At 35.5% G+C, this 18782-nt stretch overlaps 1 protein-coding gene across 3 annotated transcripts in view; it reads left to right on the plus strand.

Moving 5' to 3' along the window:
• Pcdh19 (protocadherin 19) overlaps positions 1-18782 on the plus strand; it is a 121102-nt gene that overhangs the window by 19225 nt on the left and 83095 nt on the right. The window lies entirely within an intron of this gene.

The following is an 18782-nucleotide window of genomic DNA, read 5'->3' on the forward strand; positions in this document are numbered from 1 at the left end:
TGAAAACATTTATCCCTTCATCCAGCCACCAACTATATATAGATCATCTTTTACTGATCATCCTTTTTCTCATTCCTGAGAAATTCAGAGAAAGTATAATCAGTGTCTAAGCCCATGGCTTAGATTGTCACTGAGGAGACAAGAGGGCAAGTATATTTTCTTTAAGTCAATGGAAGACAGCACGGTATATTCATTAAATAGTACCTGGTAATTATCTAACAATTAGAAAAACATTTTGTTTTTCATTATGTGACAAAATAAGTTCTATACAGTTTAATGACTTAAAGAGAAAAACTTGATGATATGATCTGAAGAAAACAAATGCCTGATTTTGAAAAGGAATTCAGGAGCACCACAGCAGCAAAAATGAACAGAAAGAAAAACACCAGTAGCTCCGAATAAATAAAACTTAGTAATGTCTGTATGTCTCCTAACTTTATAAGTGAAATAAAAATTATACTGCAGTTTGATATCTGTTTTAATTTTGAAATAATCATCACAGTCAAACTAATTAATATACATAATCTCATATAGTTGCCATTTTTAAGTAAGTGGTTATAATGTTGACAATTAAAAATAATAAAACCTTGTTATCTATTGTGGCCACTGTGCTGAATATTAGATTTCCAGAATTTATCTGCATGGCTGGAACTTGGTATCTTTGATCAATGTATTCCAATTTTTCTTACCTACAAGTCCTGACAACTACCATTCCATTGCATTCTAAACAAGAACCTTATGTTTTGAATTCATCAATTAACTCTATAAATATTTGTAGAGTGCTTATAATATTCTAGTCACTAGTCAAAGTACTAGGGACAACAGTGAACAAAACAAAGCATCTGTTCCCAATGAGTTTACATTATTATAGGTGGGGACAAATAAATAGATAAAATGTTAGTGATATGAATAATAAATTAGCAAGTATAAGGAATACTTATTCTGCCAAGAATTAAGATTGCTGAAGGAAAATCAGGAAAAGCATTTCAAATAAAGGACATTTATATATTTTTTAAAAATATGTTTTTATTGTAAAAATACTGTACAGAGGGGTTACAATTACATGAGCAAGGTAGTGACTACATATCCTATCAAATATTGTTGCTTCCTCCTTTGTTTTTCCCCTACCATCCCTTCCTTCCCACCTCCAAAACTACACTCCCCCACTCCCTGCTTAAATTGTAAAGTTCATTTTTCAACTTAGTGTCTTGTACATCTCATTGTTACAATGGGTCAACCTGTATCCCTATTTAAGCATTTTGTTTTTTTTTCTCTTCCCCTCCACAAGTTAGAGAAGTGTATATACAAGATGCAGGGCACCGACATCAAAAGCAGTGAAAACAGGTGTTATACCATGGGGGAGGAACATACAAAGAAACAAAAAAATCACGTGGTACATTATAAGTAGGTTAGGAACAATAGCAAGAAAAAAAAAACACTTGTATCCCTATCTTGGGGTATCTTTCACTTAACTTCATCTTATCTGCTCATATGTACATAGTTTTTGACGTTTTCTGCTTGTCCCATACATATACTACTTACTGCAACTAAGGGAAACCATAGGGCCTGGCTTACTTCACTTAATATAATTTTTTCCAAGTCTTTCCATTTCCCAACAAATAGGGCAATGTCATTCTTTCTGATGGAGGCAAAGAATTCCATTTTATATATATATATATATATATCTTTATATATATATACATATACATACATATATCTTAACATATAAAGAATAATTGGAAATCAACAAAGAAAAAAAACCAAAAAATCAACAAAAAGAAAAACACCACAAATAGGTAATTCACAGAGGAGCCATACAATGGTCAATAGACATGAAATTTCAGTTTTAGTAATTAAATGAAATGCCATTATTAATTTTTAATTCCCCAAACTATGATACTTTTTCTTTTTTTTCAGCACTCAGGTTTAAACTTAGGGATTTATGCTGATAGACACTCTACTACTTGAGCCACATCCCCTATCTCTAAACTATGTATACTTATTTTTAAAATGTGAAGCAACACAGAAAAAAGCTAAAGTCTTTACAATTTTGTCCTAAACAATCCATCACCTCACATTAAGGGAGTCACAGACATTATTTTTTAATTTATCTAATTACCAAAGATTAAAAAGTACATAGTGGTGGCAAAGGCATGATTATGATATACTACTACATGGCATATAGTTGATGAATTAATGAAATCTTTCTTGAGAGAAACTTAACAACACATTAAAAGCCCTAAAACATTTACCTTTTCTAAGAAACTTCTGAAATATATGCTAAAGAAATTACTTTAGATCTGTTTTTTTTTTTTTTTTTTGGTTGTGGGGCTTGAACTATGGGCTTAGGCGCTGTCCCTCAGCTCTTCAACTCAAGGCGAGTGTGCTACCACTTGAGCCACAGTGCCACTTCTAGTTTTCTAGTGGTTTATTGGAGATAAGAGTATCACAGACTTTCCTGCTCAGGCTGGCTTTGAACCATGATCCTCAGATCTCAGCCTCCTGAGTAGCTAGGATTCCAGGCATGAGCCATGCATAGGAACTTATGTACAGTGTTGTTAGTATCTATATGATTTATAAAAATATGTCATCAAGAACTTGTAAATGTAATTATGTGGATGGTTAAATATGTTATATACAAATAAGCTGCAAAGCCATTAAAACAATATCTTGAGCCAGATGCCAATGGCTCATACCTGTAATCCTAGTTACTCAGGAGTCTGAGATATGAAGAACATGGCAGAGAAATTTATGAGACTCTAATCACCAATTAAGCTGTGGCTGAAGTGGTATCCTGCTAGCTTTGAACTAAAAAGTTTAGGGTCAGTGCTCAGACCCTGAATTCAAGCCCTAAGACTGGCATATACACAATCATAATAATATTCTGTTGAAGCAAATTAAATGACAAGTTAAAATTCTCAGAGTACACATTAATTGCAAAAGAGCAAATCACACATACAGATTCACTTCAATAAAATATACTCACATTTACTCATACCCCTTCCCCAAAGTCATTAAAGAGAATTACCAAGCATTAAATAATCTCAGGTTTTAGAAACCAGGAAATGTTTACTTTTTATATATACCCTTCTAATTTCCAATTATTTTACACATAGCATATATTTTTTGAAGTCATGAAAATAATTGTTTAAAACATTAACTAGAGTACTACACAGTAAGTATTAAGGGCTAAAGAGATGATGTAGACTGGATGTATAAGTTATTTTAAAGAGGAATAGAATAGATATGTTCCTTATTTTCACTTTTTAATTGGATATCAGTTTTCTTTTTTCTTTCTTTTTTATGTGAAAATACCATACAGAGGGGTTACAATTACATGGGCAAGGGCCAGTTTTCTTTTCTTTTTTTTTTTTTGAGTTCTCTCTCAATTGATAACAGGTATGAAAGTTTATATTTTAAAACTAACTCTTGTATCTTACTTTTAAAATGTGAGTAATAATGTTAAGAAAAATATTTTTCTCCTTCATTCTTCTTGCTTATATGCATACCCAAATTATCTTTATCTCATCAGCATTAGACAGCTTGTTTACAACTTTTTAGTTTTTATTTTATTATATTTTTTGGGCCTGAACTCTGGGCCAGGGCACAGTCCCTCAGCTCTTCAGCTCAAGGCTAGTGCTCTACCACTTGAGCCACAGCACCACTTCTGGCTTTTTCTGCTTATGTGGTACTGAGGAATTGCATCCAGGGTCTCCTGCATACAAGGCAAGCACTCTACCACTGAGTCACCTTCCCAGCCCAATTCACTCTTATTTTATTTTACTTTTTTACAACTTTGATTTTTAGGATGAGATATTTAAAAATAGTGACAGATAACTGCAACCTGTACACAATTTGAGTACTACAAAGATATATAGAATTTATCTAAGGGCCACTTTTGGTAAAATATTCTTTTCAGTACCAAGTGGGACAATTTGATGGGAGATCATTATAATACCCTCTAATATTGAGTTCATGTTCCTGATCTATGGTTCTGATGCATATATCATGCATGGACATGATAGTCTGAACAATTTGCAATAAAAGGTACAATTTGCAATAAAAGGTACAAAAAGGTGGTCATTAAGATGCTAAAAATTTCAAATTCAATCTTGATTAAGTGTACTCTTTTCCTAATGGAGTGGATTCAATACTTTGAAGAAAGGCAAATTAATTCTATTGTTTCCTCTTCTACTTTTGAACACACAAATATCCTTTGGAACATTTCTTTAAAATCTCTCACATATTAAGCACTGCATTTATGTTTAAAATGTTAAATTTCATAAAACAAAAAACCACACAGAAACGTAACACCCCTACCCCATAGCTAGTAGAAGAGGGGGTGGTACAACATCACCCTGATAGTGGGTAAAGTGTTTGCCTACTACAGGAAGCCCTTTGTGGCCTGTGTAGTCAATCCTTTGGATTAGTGGAGACTGTGGCCTTCAGTAAGACTGCATTTGTTTTATACTCAGTCATTTATCTAGATCATTTTAGATTCAAATGATAAGTTTGCTCATGATAAAAGGAAGAATTTGATAAGAATAATTATTGCATTTTTTGTGTGTGAGTGGGGCCATCTGAAGGGACTAAAAATGGAAGAGAATCTTCCCTATCTTTTAATTCTTTAATGCAAAAGGAATTAAGTCCCTTCACCCATTACACTGTATGGTGTTGCCTAGAACCTAGGAAGAGAATTGGATATTGTGGCTGAAATGTTTTTGTTTAGCAGTGCCAGTCTGAGGGAGATTGAACCATGAAGGGAAATATAGATATACAATGTCTTTGCAACAAATGCTAGTCTCAATGGGTTGATGCCTTTAAAGACACATCTGTTAAGGTTATGAGCTTGTAAATGTAGTATAGTATTTGGTTCTCACTTGCTTTTTATTTAAAAATAATCTGTCCATCTCTGGGGGAAAGAAGTCTGGGTTGCAGTACCTTTTATCTTTTATCATTGTTTTATTAATTACTTACAAAATCAATTTGTATCCATTGAGGGATAAAATATAAAGTACAGAAATATTTAAAGAAGTTGGAAAATCATCCATATTTTACCATTCTTGGTTAACCACAATTAACTTTCTGTCAGTGCCTGGCTCAAAATAAATTCTCCACAAATATTTGATTAACTAATAAGAAGAAACTGTCATAGTTTTAATGTTTTAAAATTTGGTTGGCTTTCGTATGGTCTTGTTTGTGATCATTTGGGTAATGTATATTGCAGCATTATGGAACCAACCCAGATGCCCCTCAGTAGATGGATGGATCAAGAAAATGTGGTAAATATACACAATGGAATTCTATGCCTCCATCAGAAAGAATGACATCACCCCATTTGTTGGGAAATGGAAAGACTTAGAAAAAATTATATTAAGTGAAGTAAGCCAAGTCCAAAGAAACATAGGCCCTATGATTTACCTTATTTGCAATAACTAGTATATGTCAGGGACAAGCAGAAAACATCAAAAGCTATGTACATACGACCAGATAAGATGAAGTTAAGGGAAATGAATCCCAAGATAGGGACACAAGTGTTTTTTTTTCTTCTTGCTATTGTTTCTAACGTATTTATAAGGTACCACGTGATTTTTTTTTTGTTTCTTTGTATGTTTCTCCTCCATAGTATAACTCGTTTTCACTGTATTTGATGTCGGTATAATTTGGGGAGGGGAAGGAAAAAACAAAAGGTTTAAGTAGGGATACAGGTTGACCCATTATAACAATGAGATGTACAAGACACTATGTTGAAAAACGAACTTTACATTTAGGCGGTGGAGGAGGGACGGGGGCGGGGCTTGGTGGGGTGGGGAGGTTAGTTGTGGAGATGGGAGGGAAGGTATGGTAAGGGGAAAAACAAATGAGGAGGCAACAATGCTTGATAAGAAATGGACTCATTACCTTGCTCATGTAACTGTAACCCTTCTGTACAGTATTTTCACAGTAAAAACCTTATAAAAATAAAATTGTGGTTGGAATTATTCTACTCTTTTCAATGTTTATATCATGACTTTTTGTCATTAGAAAATATTTATAAGCAAGATATTTTTAGTTGCTAAATTGTTTTCTGTTCCACTGATAGAGAATACATTTACTCAACCCCTAACACTAAATTTGGAGGTCGTTTAAGTTTTTGTATCATATAAATAAAGCTATGACAGATATCCTTTTACAATAATTCTGTGTTTTAATTGTTTTCTTAGAACACTCTAGAAATGAAATCACTTCTTCTGAGGATTTATATGCTTAAAAGATTTGTAGTGTTTTGACTAGAAAAGTTGTACCATTGTACCTGTCTACTAACAGTGTATACAAACTTATTTTACTATACTCATAAAGCATATTATCATCTTTCTTTTGAATTACTTGGGGGTGGACTTAGGGCATTAATCACACAAGGCCAGCTCCCTGTCACTGAGCTACACCTCTAGCCCCATTATTATTTTTTAAATATCATTGCCAGTAGGTAATGCTTTGGAGTAACAGTCAGTCTCATACATTCTTGGTGGCAGTATAAATTGGTACATGTCCCAGTGGAAGGCAATTTTTCAATCTCTCTCAAAATTGTAAACACTTGCTTGCTTTAACCCAGCAATTTCTCTTTTAGGAAATTCATCATTTGGATGTACTTAACCACATGAGCAAACACAGACCACAAACTAACTCTCTCTCTCTCTCTCTCTCTCTCTCTCTCTCTCTCTCTCTCTCTCTCTCACCACCCCCACGCAATACACACACACACACACACACACACACACACACACACACACACACACACACACGTATACAGTATCTGGGATTAGATCTGTAATCACCACTTCAAACTGAAATGTTTTAAAAACAGTTTTATATATTATATGGAAAGATCTGTAAGTATATTGCTAATGAAGTAGAAGGAAGACTCAAATGGCTTCATCATTTGTGTGAGAAAAGGATGGAAATAAAAGTCACATATTTTATTTGCTTATATATGTATGAAATTGTATGGGAGGATAAATAGGAAATTAATTAGAATATGTACTTGTTGGGAGAATGACAAATGAGAGAACAGGAGAGAGGGAGAGAGGGAGAATGGTTAGTTTTATAGATGCAAATGGATATCTAATTTTAGCTTTAATTTCCATTTCTTTACTGAGAAATTTGCTTTCATTATTCGTTGTTTCAAATAATACAGCAACAAATAACCATATATCTATCCCTTCTTGCATTTATTTTCTTCAGTTCATTGTATATTTTTTTGTGTGGTGCTAGAGATTAAACTCATAGAATTTAGCATAGTAGGCAAGCACACTACCACTGAGCTACCCCAAATTTCTATTATATGACTTTTACTTGTATGCACTTATTTTAGAATGTTAATCTGTGATTTCTTTGGCTATTTTTAAATTGTGAAACTCTCAAAATCCAGAGATTTTATATATATTAACTTTCTTCCAGTATTTTTATGGATGTTTTGTTAAAATTTTAATTCATTTGGAATTTATTTTAGCATATAGTTGGAGGTAGTAATTTAAAAATATTTTCTAACTAATTATTTGGTTGACTTCATAGTAATTATTGTTTATATTTCCTCTTTCCCTATGGTTTCCTGGTATTTTTAAAAACATTACTTGGTAAGTTTTAATGTAGGCTGGGGACTTTTCTAATCTACTCTTGCATTTTTACACTGATCTGTCTACTCTGTTACTACTACAACTGATTTAATTATTGATGCTTTATAAACAATTTTTAATAGGTCATGGAGTTACCTTGTCCTTATTCTTTGCTTTTTGAACTATATTTTAGTTTTTTGTTTATTCTTTCAGATGAATTTTAGAATTCTGTTAAATTAGAAAGATTACTGTTATTGAGATTTTGGAAATATGTGAGTATGATTTTTAGCTAGATGTCTGGCATCTTTTCACTTAGTCTATATTATTCTAATCTAGTCAGTATGTTTATATTTTCTTTATATTTCTTGTTCAGATTATTTCTGACTTTCTTATTGTCTTTTTCTTTTATTTTTAATATGCTTTTCCTGCCTTCCATTTTCTAATCATATAAAATGAGTATGTAAAAGAACTCCTCACCTGTTCATCTATACTTTGTCTCAAGCCCTCCTTGCTTTTGGACATGGACTATTACATAAACACTTGAGTGTTTATGTAATAGTTGTTTTGATTTATTGAATCTTTGTTTTTAGAACTTAGGTTCCCTAGCTTATTGTCTTTAGAAAAGCTACCTTCACTTTGTCCTTCTTATATCCCATTTACAAAATAGGAGGAATAATATCAACCTTACAGTTTCTTTAGTGAGCATTCATATGAGTGTTTTAGCTCAGGCACCTGGGAAACTTTCAATAAATGTTGAGTAGTTCATCATTTTTCTCTTTTACCTAGGAAGATATCTAATTCTTATTTTTCAATCTGGAAAGTGGTAAACAAATTCTTATCACCCGTGCTGATGTACTACAAGAGGTCAATGCAATCCAATCATGAAATTAAGAAAACTTCCAATTGGCTCCCTTCAATAATGCAAATACATTCCACTTCAGCATACTTTTCTGCTTCTTAGTAATACAATATTATTCCATGATAATATTTATTCTCCCCAGTAATTGATTCTTTAAGATTTTGTAATTGAGAGAAACTTCTCTGAAGAGGAAAGAAGGATGGCCAATAGACACATGAAGAAATGCTCATCCTCTCTAGCCATAAAAGAAATGCAAATCAAAACAACATTGAGATACCACTTCACTCCAGTTAGAATGGCTATAATCAAGAACTCTAATAACAACAGATGCTTGAGGGAAAGGAACCTTACTGCATTGTTGGTGGGACTGTAAACTTGTTCAACCACTTTGGAAAGCAGTATGGAGTTTCCTCAAAAGATTCCACATAGAGCTCCTCTATGACCCAGCAATCCTTTTTGGGCATTTACCCAAATGATCACAAACAAGGCCATACTAAAGCTACCAGCACAACTATGTTTATTGCAGCTTTATTTACCATAGCTAAGATACGGAACCAACTCAGATGCCCCTCAGTAGATGAATGGATCAAGAAAATGTGGTATATATACACAATGGAATTCTATGCCTCCATCAGAAAGAACGACAGTGCCCCATTTGTTAGGAAATGGAAAGGCTTGGAAAAAATTATATTAAGTGAAGTAAGCCAGGCCCAAAGAAACATAGGTCCCATGGTTTCCCTTATTTGCAATTACTAGTATATGTCTGAGACAAGCAGAAAAAGTCAGATAAGATGATGTTAAGTGAAATGAACCACAAGATAATGACACAAGTGGAGTTTTTCTTTCTTGCTATTGTTTCTAACGTATTTATAAGGTACCATGTGATTTTTTTGTTGCTTTGTATGTCCCTCCCCCATGGTATAACCCCTATTTTCACTGTATTTGATGTTGGTATAATTTGTGGAGTGATAGGGAAAAAACAAATTGTTTAAATAGGGATTCAAGTGGACCCATTGCAACAATGAGATGTGGGGAGGGGGGGGAGATGGGAAGGGTTGGGAAGGGGAAACAAAGGAGGAGGCAACAATGCTTGATAAGAAATGTACTCATTATCTTGCCCATGTAATTGTAACCCCTCTATACGGCATTTTCACAATAAAAAATAAAAAAAAGATTTTGTAATTGTTCTTTACTGTAACACCCATCTCCAGTTAAAGTGTGAAGCTGGAGGTAGTCCTTCATGAACCAGTTAGCTGGATGTGCTGTCAAGAGAGCCCAAACCCATTTCTGATGTTGTCTTTAGTGCTTTCGTACCAGAGTCAGTGGGTATCAATTTAGGCCTTAATCTGGCATTTTCAACCTTTCTCCTGTGTGACTCTGTGCTGGGCATCTCCATTAGGTAGGAAACTTGGGAGATGGCAATTTCATGGACCACAGGCTTGAGGTTGTGACCTGCACTTTAATAAATACTAACTGACCCTTTCTTCTCTTGTGACCTGCTTCTTCCACAGACCTAGACTCTATTTCAGAGCCACTGCCTTTTCTTTTTGCTTTCATGCAAGTGACTTACAAATGAATTTTAAATATCCAGTTCATGGTGAAGAATATATGAGCTTGTGTTCTCAGGACTGTGCTTTGTCCCACATAAACCTTCTTTCCACCCAAAAAAGTAGCTCTTGCTGTCTGTTGTATATGCATATTTTATACTTCCTTCTCAATCTGGGGATGAAATACAGGGGCTTTGAGAAGGGATTTGCCTTCCCCTTTGACTATTTGGGGACCGATTTATATTTTTGGATGGCTTTAGGGAAGGGTTTGGAGGCTTGGAAAAGGAAAGAGAACAAAACTAAATTTCACTATAGTATTTAACCTTAATGGCATGTGTGAATGCTGTCAAATGCCTCCTTACTGTAAGTGAATTGCCAACAAAATAATGGGTAGCTGGTTTCAGCTACTTCCCAATCAGGTATTATGTAGCCCTGATATACCAGTTTACCCTTTTAAATGACTAGATATTGTTCCTTGTAGAGTTAGTAGTTGAGTACCAACTGCTTTCTTTTCATTTAAATATAGGTTGATTTTTTCCCCTAATTTTATAGAGCTGTAATCTATGCACACATAATTAAAATGATATCCAGATGCAGCTCAGGGTTTCCTTGAATTTGTATTGTGTGTGGCGAAGGTTGTTGCTTTGCTTGAAACCACAGACCTAGAGTAAACCTCAGCTGTGCTGTAGCTATTTTGGATGACAACTTTCTAGTTGCTCATGTGTAATTGCACATATTACATCATCCTAAGTATTGTGAAATGTGCAAAATACAAAGCTGATCTAATGATTCATGTCAGGTGGATAGTTCCTTTTAAAGTAATTTTAGAAGCAGTTCTATTTTGTGCAGGGACACAGATTTCCCTTGTTTTCTCGTTCAAGTGAAAAGTAATTCAGTGATTGATGATGTAGCAGAGAGAAGTGGATCATATACATTGTCCTCCCTAACCTTGACAGTTCACCTAAAACACTCTATGGGATGTGAGCCAAGAAGAGAAAACTTCACAGCAAATCAAGTAAACATTAGCCCCAAATGAAATTTAATTTCACTGTCTTGAGTAGCAGAGAAAAATAATCTATTTTCAAAGACCAGAAGAGGTTTGTTCTTACTGAAGTTTCAGTTTGTCCAATGATGTGCTTAATGATAGTAGATATGTACTCTAGGGAAGACTTTAGCTCTCTTTGTTGGTGGATTGATTATATTAACCCATTTTATAATAAGGAATATGAGATTCCACTAAGCTAAAACCTTCTAGCTTTTTCTTTCCAATGTTAAGCATTTGTTGTTTAGGTAATATTACATATTTGCTCATCTACTAATAAGAAGAAGATTTAAAAATGATAAACATTTGTTTTAGGCCTCAGCCTTTATATATTGTATAGAAAGTGCAATTTAACCAAGTGCTTTATTTTAAAGTAGAGCAAGAAAAAGACTTCTTAGAACCTGAAACAGATCTGATAATTCTGAGTGTTTTATTTCTGAACAATGGACTTTGTAAATACTATATATGACTGTAAGACCAAATGAGACTACATAGAGCTCAATATTAATTGGTTCAGTAACAACCTATGGACTATTTGTAGGATATAATGGAATTATGTTATCAATATAGTGTTTTATTGATTCCTTGTTTTGCAAAATTAAATAATCATAGCATAAGTATTTGCAGTGATAAATTGTAGCAGGAAAAACTGTATTGATTTTGAATTTGAAAATAGTATTAAAGGTGATTGAAAAAAAAGCAGGTGATAGTATAAGATTTCTGTCAGCATTTCTCAAAGTGCCTAAGTATATCTGGATATTTGGGAGGAATAACAACCAGAGAACAGAAATTTTAGGGGAAATATTTCAAAATGTTTTCTAAGGGATGTTCAATATTATACATTCCTTTTTTGAGTAGATTAGTTTGCTTTGGTGTGAATATTATATTTATATATATATACACATACATAATAAGTATATATATTCACTTTAATACTAGCCCTGCTCTTAGTATTCTAGCTACTAGTTAAACAGTGGTCATAGGTCCTACCTTCATGGAATGAGGAGACAAAACACTACTGATATGAAACTATAGAGCACTTTTTTTACGAAAGAGAAAAATAGAGGAAGCCCACCAATTTTGGGAGATTCAGGAGGTAATATTTAAGCTCACCTTTCAAGAGTGAGCAGGATTATATCACCACATTTTATAGGGATGAGAAGACAGTTAAGAGTTGAGAGATAGTAGCAGTGTGGCTATTGAGGTAGATGTGTGGAATTACATTCTTGGCCTTATCTCAGAAGCTGTCCTCCTTTCCCCAACAAAAGATAGTCTGCAGCCGAAGTTTTGAATCCAACACACAGCTATTGGCTAAAAATGTGGAAAAGAGGCTTAGCAGGATGGTAGTGATAGTAATGCAAGAATCTAATATGAATTCTGGAGAAAGCAAATTCACTTCAGAAAAGCAGCTGTGGAAAGAATCTATTTCAATGTAAAGATAGAAGCAGCCTGCAGCCAGCTTCAGATGGATGGTTTGTAGTTCAAATCCATTGTCCTGGTCTCTCTGCTCAATGGCCTTTGATATAGACGTCTCCCTGCCCCCTTCTGTGTTTGTGGGCCAAATGCAGATATAGCTCAGTAAGGTGACATTTGTAAGTCATGCGAGCCTTAACTAGTCACATTACAGCTTGGAATGAAAGAAGGATCAAAGCAGTATTTGTGATTCCACCTTTTTTATGGCTGTTCTTGATAGATAGTAAAACCAGGAATTGTTCTTCATTTTCCTTCTAGATTCAAAGACAGCAGATTTTCCCCAGAGAAGAAATGGCACTTTCCTTTCTGTTTTTTCCAGTTTCTTTTCTCTCTTTTTGTGAAGTTCTGCCTGATAGTCAGCAGAGGGCGCACAGATGCACCAAAATCTAGCTCTTTTTTCCTCTGGCCACAGTAATTTCATTGTCTTTATCTCATCTTTACATTCCTCAGAGACAGAGATGCATTCTGGCTTTTTTCTCTTTGTAATATTCACATCAAGCACAGCCATTCTCCACCTATTTTGTAAAGGTGGGAAAGGCTACTGTTTAGATAAGGAGAGAAAAAAAAAAGATTGTGTCCCAGAGATCTGGGAGGAAACTCTCTCTCTCTCTCTCTCTCTCTCTCTCTCTCTCTCTCTCTCTCTGTGTGTGTGTGTGTGTGTGTGATCTCAGAGTTGCTGGTACCCTACGTGACTCGTTTGGAAAGGACTCATTTTGCCAATAGCAAAGCAGACAGTCTGGGCTCCTTTTCAATGCTTTCCCCAGGCTGTTGTCCTGCTAGCAGCTGCCTGGCTTCCTGACGTGTCCTAATAATGAAGATGATGTGGCCATGGGGGAGATACAGCTTTTTCCAAATCTGACTTTTTCACTGAATATGCCCCTTGCTGAAGTCCAAAGAAGACTGTCTTCTCTTAACTGTGTGCCCTCTTCACTCTGGCCAAGGTCAGAGGATCCAGCTGTGCCTTGTCTGCCTCCGATATCTCTGACCGCAGAGAACAATTCACATATGTCTTTGACAGTTCTGTGGATGGTGTGTGAGAGGCAAAGGAGAGCTAGTTTAAGCTTCTCCAAAGATGTCTTGGCATGGCATTGCTGACGAAAGTGGAGGCTTGTTTTTGTCAATGACATAATCAGAGAAGACATCCAGGGCCCAGCTGCAGGGAGTAAGGAAGTGTGCAGCTTAGTACAGTTTTCTGACAAAAGCCCACAGACGTCACATTCATCTGCTTCTAGTGCCTATCTCCTTCTGATGTCTTAACTTAACTTTTGTTCCAGTGTACGCAAACAATTCTGGTGTCATAAAGGATTTCCTGGCTGCTAGTGGTTTTACTGGCTAGCATGTTAACACAACTTGAGGCTGCTTTATAACCAGCCAGTCTTTTTTTTTAATTTTTATTTTTTTGTGAACACACTGTACAGAGGGGTTACAATTACATGGGCAGGTTAATGCGTACATTTCTTATCAAGCATTGCAGCCTCCTCCTTTGTTTACCCTTCACATCCCTTCCCAGCCTCCCCCCCCAATCTCCCCCCCTCCCCTCCCTTCCCCCCTCCCCACCGACATTGTAAAGCTCGTTTTCCACATGACAACTTGTACTTCTCATTGTTGCAACAGGTCCACCTGTATCCTTAAACGACTTGTTTTTCCCCATCTCCTCTACAAGTTATACTGACATCAAATATAGTGAAAGCAGGGGTTATACTGTGGGGGAGGGACATACAAAGCTACAAAGAGATAATCTTATAAATGCGTTAGAAACAAATGCATGAAAGGAAAAAAAAACATTAAAATACATATCTAAGAGTTCATTTTCCTAACATCACATTATCTGACCTTTTCTGCTTGACTCATACATATGCTAGATATTGCAAATAAGGGAAACCATTGGGACCTATATTTCTTTGGGCCTGGCTTACTTCACTTAATATAATTTTTTCCAAGTTTTTCCATTTCCTAACAAATGGGGCAGTGTCATTCTTTCTGATGAAGGCATAGAATTCCATTGTGTATATATACCACATTTTCTTGATCCATTCATCTACTGAGGGGCATCTGGGCTTAACCAGCCAGTCTTACAAGCATAGCTATATATGAAGAATGGAAAAGCTTTAGTTTATCATATTCTGCCTATTATAAAGCATCAGGCATAGTTGTACCTCCTCATAAATTATAGTAATGGCTCCTAAAGGCTATTTTTTATGCAAATTTCCTTACTGTTTACAAGTTTGGAAAAGAGTTGCAAAGAACAGGTTATTTAAAACTACAGAATAATTTTCCACTAAAATGCTTTCTCAACTTTTCTCTTTAGGGCTCTGGGGTGTCACCCTTGTCTCAAAGATCCACGTGGGCACCTTGCATGTTAGCTTAAAAATCCAATACAAGCATTGCCTTCTGTGCCAGAAAAGCCCTAATAATCTAAACACAAAGGACACTTAACACAGTAACTGTTTCTGATGGAGCAAGAGACTTTGCCAGCTTGCTTGTTTTTGGATGGCTTCTATACAGTGGGAGCAGGATTGGGAGTTGGGCCCAGGCTACTCCTTGGTTTGTGTGGTATAAATGAAGAACTTCAGAAAAGTGTTTGTATAGTCAGGGTCATTTCTGCCCTTTCTGAAAAGACTTGCAATCCTGGACTGAATACTTATCCGGCTTGATCTGTGTTTTTAGAACAAAGGAAAACTTCCAGTGACCAATCTGGTTAATCACCAAAGCTCATTCCCTCTTCACTACTAGTTTATATTGGGTTTCCTTCTACTTCAGAACATTGCATTTCCAATCTCATCAAACCTTATTAGGCTGCCTTCCATTCATAGTAGATTAGATTCCCTTACACCTCACTGCCTAGCAGTGTATAGAGTATTAGGTTCTCTACACAATGTGTAGAGTATTAGGTTCTTTTACACGGGTTGCTGCTTGTTAAGTTGTGTTTGTTGCTGCATAATATCAAATTCTCTTTCTCCTCCGTAGTCACTACACACTCAGAACTTCACTTTTCTTACACATTCTCTGATGCACAGCTCGCTACAAACCCTGATCTCAGATTTCAGATCCTTAGACAGCCATACTTGCTTACAGATCCAGTTTACTTCAGCTATGTGGAATGTACACTAGAGTTTGGGCTATGTCTACTAGAGTTTACAAAAATGCTTGCTGATTAATCTTTGTCTTCAAGTACTTTACTGCCTCCTCAGATGGGCCCAGAGCAGAGTAGTGCATAACAAGAAAGCCTATGTACATGAAGGATAAGTGCTGGTTTTACTCCTTGTCAAAAACCAGTGTGGTGTTTGGCATAAAGCACCTTAGAAGACAATCTGTTAAAATGGCATTTCTCTGTTCCAGAATGAAAAAAAATAGAAGCACAATTGAAACAATGTTTACTAAGTTCCACTGCAGTTATTGGTAGAGTAGTGTCTTATACTTTAACAGTATTGCTGTCCTGTGGCCCAAATGTGGTATGAAAAAATCATGATTCTAACAGATAGCTTTACTAGGTGCAGAAAAATATTCATATGTACACTATTTTCTGACACCAACATTGCATATCAACTAATGTTTTATCCCAGTTTTTGACACCAGCATATTGTATTATTCTAGTTTTGGAAGAAAGGGGCCAACAGTAATACTAAGTGGAGTGAGTCATGGTTTCCCAAAGGCATCGAAATTGGGGGGGCGGCGTTACCAGTTGTGATTTCAAGACTCTCAACCTATGGGTTAATTCACAATCTTGTGTCTCATGATAGTAAAAATATTGCCTAATTCCTTGTTCAGACTGTTTTACATTCCTTAACGCTTACCATGTGCCAGGCATCATTCCAGGTGCTGTACTGTAGCATCTCAGTAATTACTCACCATAAATGAACCTTCCATGTCTGCATTTGCTGTAGATTTAAAAAAATCTGAGTTGACTGGCAACAAAGGGACATGTTTTGTATCTCTTTCTGCCAGCTTAACCAGAGTGCTTCATTAATGCCAAATTTCTAATTTGATGTGAACGGTACTCATATTGTACTGTGAAGCTTGAAATGACCAATTTTGGATTTCAAAAGAAATAGTCTAGCAAACATTCTAATAAGTAAAAATGTAGGCTTTGGTTAATTTTTTTTATTGACACCAAAATCTTGCTCCACTTAAAAAATCCCTGGAAAAAAGGAAACTCAAAGTAAGGCAATGTAGAAAGAAGTGGTAGGAACAATACTTTCATAATCTACTCAAGTTTTTCTAACTAGTAAGGTGTACCATGTGCCTAATATACAGAGCATAATACTTACATTTCCTAATGTAATTACACAGTTTAAAGAGTTATTGCTAGGAAGGGAAAGTTACAGGAACATCCAGATCTCATTTTTCCAAAGGTATGTGACTATTTGAGGCACTTGGACTACATCACTGTTTCATTAGAGTAACACATGGATCTTCAACTGAAATATACTGCTACTTATTTGGCTACAGTCATCACTATAGATGGCAAGGTTTTCTTTTCCTGATGCTTGTCCTATTTTTTTGCAAAAGGCTTAACATGCACATGTGGATATAGATTTTATTCATCCCTAACACCATCTCCAAGCCTTCAATAAGATCTTTCTGTGTAATGATGTATGCTCCTACCCTCACAAATCCTCTTTCCAAGGCCAGTACGTTCATCACTCACATATTTCATATTTCACCCTTTTGAATATAAGATGTGATTATAACTTATGAATGTAAAAAGCAATGTGTTACAGTATAACCCTACTGTTCCCTGGATGTGCTTTAATAGTGGTATTTTTTACTTTATCATTTTGACTATGAAGACTGTAGAGTCAGTCACTGTCTCAAATAGAACTACCCTCTTTCATATTAATAGCATAATGGTGAACATTCTGTAAATTGCCTGTGACTCACATAATCACCATGCAAAATGCATCATTCATAAATGGTTTAGTGCAACCTTTTGCACAGGAGCACTAATTATTATTATCACAGAAGCCCAGTAAACTACACTGGTAATTATCAGGGATTTATTTGAATGGACAGCTAAGCTATTCTTGGCAAGTTAGTCAAAGCAGTTGTCATGACAGCCATACAAATATGTCTATTGGGTTAATTAGGGTAATTAATAACTGATTTTGGTTCCTTTTTCCCAAGGTATTGCTTGAACATTATCAAAAGGAAAGAGGTAAAGTTTAAATGAAAGTTTAGTTCCTTTTTCTAAGAAAGCTACTTTTGAAATCAGTGAAAACTACTGACTCTCCAAAGGTGGCTCCCCTAGAAAAATCCTTATTTTTATTGGATTTTCTCCTACTTTTGGATATTTCAGTCATGAAGCACAAGCTGACTGAGAAAAAGGGAGTTAAGAAGAGAAACTAAATAGTCAGTTCCCTGAGGCTGTGCTTTTCCTTTTAGTAGCCTGTGAAAGCTCCCAAGGGACTGTCCCTCAGGCTTCCACTTTTATCAGCCTTGTTTTTTTTTTCTCATCTAGAACTTTCTTGCCTTACTTTAAAGCCTATTCACTCATCAGTTTTCTCTTCCTGTTTTTCAAGGAAATGTAGATTTTTTCTCATTGGAGTTTCTGCTCCTCTGAGGTTTTCTGAGTTTTAATTTTGTGGAGGCCTTTAAAAAAATTAATGCGTTAGGGATCATCTAACATTGCCTGATAGTAGTTTTGCTCTTTATTCAAAGAAAGGAAAAGGGGATATCTACCACTGAGCCACCTTCCGAGGCCCCTGGAAAAGGGGATATCTATGAATATGTTTTGCTTTTTCTGACTAAGAGGTAGTGTAAACTCCAACTTGCTTTTCCATGCTCCTCAGTGTATTGTTTTCCTAGTTTTATTTTTTGTTCCAGTCCTGGGCTTGGACTTAGGGCCTGGGCTTCTTCTTTTTTTTTTTTTCCTGAGCTTTTTATGCTCAAGGCTAGTGCTTTACCCCTTGAGCATTACTTCTGGCTGCTTTGGTGCTTAATTAGAGATGAGAGTCTTGTGGACTTTCCTGCTGAGGCTGGCTTTGCAATGTGATCCTCAGATCTCAGCCTCCTGAGTAGCTAGGATTACAGACATGAGCCACCATCACCCAGCTTAATTTACTTATTGTAATGTGAAGAAGAGGGAAAAGGAAAGATTAAATGTGAACTGTTTTCTCCAATGATATAATAGTTTTAGATAATACTATTGTATTTGTTTTTTAATACTGTTGTTGAATAAAATAATTTGAGACATATTTGATTGTTTTAATAGCAAATTATTTTCTCTCTCTCTTACCTAAAATAAGGAGAAAGTATATGGAAAGGGATCA

Source organism: Dipodomys merriami, unplaced genomic scaffold (genome assembly GCF_024711535.1).
Source record: "Dipodomys merriami isolate MVZ:Mamm:240054 unplaced genomic scaffold, mDipMer1.0.p SCAF_3, whole genome shotgun sequence".
Lineage (NCBI taxonomy): Eukaryota > Metazoa > Chordata > Mammalia > Rodentia > Heteromyidae > Dipodomys > Dipodomys merriami.